The sequence below is a fragment of the Nelumbo lutea genome, chromosome 1, assembly GCF_056320005.1.
Source record: "Nelumbo lutea isolate HS-2025 chromosome 1, American lotus-T2T, whole genome shotgun sequence".
NCBI classification, from domain to species: Eukaryota; Viridiplantae; Streptophyta; class Magnoliopsida; order Proteales; family Nelumbonaceae; genus Nelumbo; species Nelumbo lutea.
In genome coordinates, this window is record NC_142684.1 from 119,920,386 (window position 1) to 119,924,642 (window position 4,257).

Consider the following 4,257-nt stretch of genomic DNA (forward strand, 5'->3'; position numbering starts at 1 on the left):
CTTGGTCTTGGTCTTGTGCTAATCTCTAGAATTCTTTTTTTTTTTGAGAAAATGGTAACTTATATAAATCGAAGTGCATATACATGAGAGGATGTACTTGTAAAGGATCGACTAAAGGCCCCAAAAATATCAGGGCACAAGATGCCTACTATATATACAGATCAGATCTTAGCATTCCAAACCTCTAGGTTTAGCTAACCTATATAACAGCCAAAGCCAAAGAATTCAGACTTCTATGGGGCCAACCGATAGAGACTTGTAACTTCTAGCTATATCCCCGGCTTCAGACAAAAAGTGATTGAGCCTCCACAGCCCAATTAACCACGTTGGTAGAGTTGCCTTTCACCAATAGAGGAGAAAAACCCAGCCTTATGGCAATTGGAGGCCCAGTTAGGGCTTTAACCACTTGGAACCTTAGAAACATCCAAGGTCCCAATTGAGCCTCTAAAAAAGCCCACAAAACTGTTTATCTTCCAAAGAGAGAAGAACGCACCCAACCGCAAGAGGTAGATTAAGGCGGTGTTTTGTTTCGTGTATATCTCGTCCATAAGGCTGTTTCGGTTCGATCCATGCGATTTACACACTTTTTGTTTAGTGTGGGCGGTCCCTGTCCAAACTCAACTGTTTCTCGTTCCCAACATTTTCTCGTAAATGGGGACCATCTATACTTGACCAAAACCCAAAACCCATTTATGACTCTATGCATCGCATACACACTTTTTTAAATTATTTTTATTATCATTTTTGTTATTATAAATCTTTTTATTATTAGATAAAATTCATATTCTATACATTTTATCCTAATATTCGACATACATGACAAATATATTTTTTATAATTATTAGCAATTGCATATTAGTGTTTATTTTATCCATTATTATTTTAATTTATTTTGGATTTAAAATGTAATAACTTTTTATGCATAATTAACTACATAGATCATTTCACTAGCAGAGATGGACATTGTGGAATGTGGTTTTAAATTTTGCAGCCACCGTTAATGAACCTTGGATTATGGTAGGGGATTTCAACACTATTTTGCCTCCGGATGAGAAAGTTGGGGACCGATTTCCTGATGTAAATGCAATGCAGGAGTTTAATGATGCTATCAGTAGTGCGGGTTTAGTGGATTTGGATATAATGTATTTGGGCCGGGCTGGACAGAATTTTGGAGAATACAGAATGGATACAACAAAACTCATCTAAGCCGGTTAATCATTTAAATATGACCTGTAAGAGTAACCTAATGGTCCTAAGTCTTTTAGATTTCAACAGATGTGGACCCTCCACCCTGAGTTAGTTCATCTCTGATTTTGTAAAGAAAATCTGGGAGGAACCAGTTTAATTATTATGCTAACCCTTTAGTGAAACTGTTTTTGAAACTCCATAAACTGTGAGAAATGCTTGAAAGCTTGAAACTTTGAGTGCTTTGAAAGTGTTACGATCAAGCTATTCGAAATTAGAAGATGAGGTTCAACGGGCTGAAATTGAACATTTACGGATGAATTCAGATATTTGTCTTCAGCGGCTTAGGGAAAAGAGAAATGATCCTCATGAAATGTATAAGAGAGGAAATGTTTTGGAGACAACAATCTCGTATTAAATGGTTGGCAGAGGGGGACAAATTAAAACTCAAAATTTTTTCATTCATATATGCCTGGATGAAAATAAATAGAAACAGAAATCACATTCAAAGGCTAAGGAATGATAATGGCTTTTGGTTGATGGACCCAGGTGAGATGAAGAGGAATGCAACCAGTTAATTTGTTGCGGTGCTTAAAGACGAAGGGGTGAATTTAGATGATGATTGTCTTGATGTAATTCCGACTTTGGAAACTACGGAGGAGAATAATGGAATGTATTCACAGATGTGAGAATTGTTCAGATCAGCTTGTTAATGTGGACAAGAGCAGCTTCTTTACTTCCTCAAAAGCTACTCGAAGTCGGGTACAGATCGATTATTGAGCAGATAATTGGTTAATTTTCACCAAAAAGAAAAAACCCTTTCATTTATCTGGGAGTTCATCCTATTGTAAGAGGAAAGTTGTTATCAAATGGGGGGAAAATCATTCTTATCAGACACGTCTTGGGTAGTATAGCTTTGTACTTGATGAATGCGGTAAATAAGGTACTTATGCAAGATAGAACAACTTCTTATATCCTTTCTTTTGGCTAGTAAGAATCTCGAAAGGAAGCACAGTTGGGCTTCTTGGGAAAAAATCACCTCTGGATGAAGGTCGTCTTCAGATTAAGAAATTAGAAGATTTGAATAAGACTCTGAGACTGAAGGCCCTTTAGAAAGCAATTTATGAGTACTCCAATATTTGTGCTGAATTTTTCAAGGCGAAATTTCTGAAAAATGGACATCCGTATATTGCAATCTGTCCTCCGAAAGCGTCAAAGACGTGGCAAAAAAAAATTTAATTTAATGGAAGACATGGTAAAAGCTTCCAAATGGTTGGTTGGATAAGGACATGCAAATTTCTGATTGGACAAGTGGCTAGTTGACTTGGTGGATAGCGTGGACGGCCTAAATTAATACAAATTTATAACTTCAAAATGTCTTTGACAAAGATGATAGATGAAGTTTAGAGGAGGTTCAGGAGAAGCTTTCGCCGGAGCTAGTCGAAGCTATTAAAAATTCAGAAATTCGATCGACTCTCCTCAAGACAAGATAAAGTAGTGTGGCTGCATACTTCCCATGGAGAGTTCACAACCAAAGAGTGCTTGGAACTATGTTCGCACCTCCAAGCCCAAGATGGATTGGAATAAGGTTATTTGGCGAAGAAATACTCCCTCAAAAGTATCATTTTTTTTGGAAATTATTGAGAGGACGGGTGGGGGTTGATTCTCAGTGCGTGTGTGTTTGATGGTTGCGGATAATAGTAATAATAAATACTGAAAAAAAAATGATAGAAAACAGAATAGAACTTAGTTGAACGAGAGAAGAAATTTGTAGTATTCTGGTATTTCTCTCTAATAGTTCAAATCAGTACAGAGGATGAGTTTTTATAGTGGATGGAGTCGGTTGAAGGTGAACCGACATACATGAACGAAGACTCATTAACTCACCTAGGGAGAGATATCGGCAGACTTGGGAACTGAATTACTTTAGAAGATACAATGACTTGTATCGAAATGGAACAAACATTGAAAATAGGCTTAGCTTTACTGTTATTCGAGGTGACTGAATCACCGACTTCTGGAAATGTGAAACAACATTTAATACTCCTCATTGGTGCACATTTCAGCAACTCCAATCATGTCTCGTAACAATTCGAACTCGCCTTTTGGTAGAGCCTTTGTGAATATATTAGCTAACTGTTCTTCAGTTTTGCAATGTTGAGCTCTATTTCTTTGTTTCCTTCTGCTTCTCTGATAAAGTGATACTTGATGCCAATATGTTTGGTTCTGCTGTGAAATATGGGATTCTTTGCCATTGCAATAGCAGATTTGCTATCGCATTAGATTTCAGTAGCACCAACTTGTGATTCTCCCATGTCATCAAATATTCTTTTGAGCCATATAGCTTGGCTCGTTGTTATTGCTACTGCAATATATTCTGCTTCAGCTGATGATTGGGCAACAGTTGCTTGCTTCTTTGAAGCCCAAGAAAATATCCCTGATCCAAGTGTGAAAGCATAACCAGATGTGCTTTTCATGTCATCAACCGAACCTGCCAAGTCACTGTCGGTGTAGCCAATGAGCTTAGAGTCATGTGTGACTCTGTACCAAATTCGATAGCTCTTTGTACCTTGCAAATACCTTAGTATTCTTTTAGCTGCTCCATGGTGGACTTGACTTGGATTATGCATGAATCTTAATAGTAGACTAACTGCATACATGATGTCTGGTCTCGTAGCAGTTAAATAGAGAAGACTTTCAATCATACTTCAAAATTGTGATTCATTTGCCTTTGGTGAGCCATCTTCCTTTTTTAATGTTTTAGTGTTGTCTAATGGAGTGGAGACTGTTTTGCACCCCTCCATTTTGAATTTCTTCAAAAGAGTTTCTGTATACTTCTTTTGTGAAATGAATGTCCCTTCTTCTTCTTGAGATATTTCAATTCTAAGAAAGTAGTGCATTAGGCCTAAATCAGTCATCTCAAAAGTCTTCATCATGTCTCTTTAAACTTCTTGACCATCTTCTCATTATTTCCAGTATAAATGAGATCATCAACATATAAAGAAACAATGAGAGTGTCATTTGTACCTTGAGTCTTGATGTAGAGTGTTGGCTCACTATAGCTCCTCCTGA

The 4,257-nt window shown here is 37.2% G+C and overlaps 1 pseudogene; it reads right to left on the minus strand.

The window, feature by feature from the left end:
* Positions 1-3,464: 3,464 nt before the first annotated feature.
* Positions 3,465-3,815, minus strand: LOC148877130 (secreted RxLR effector protein 161 pseudogene; annotated as a pseudogene).
* Positions 3,816-4,257: the final 442 nt, after the last annotated feature.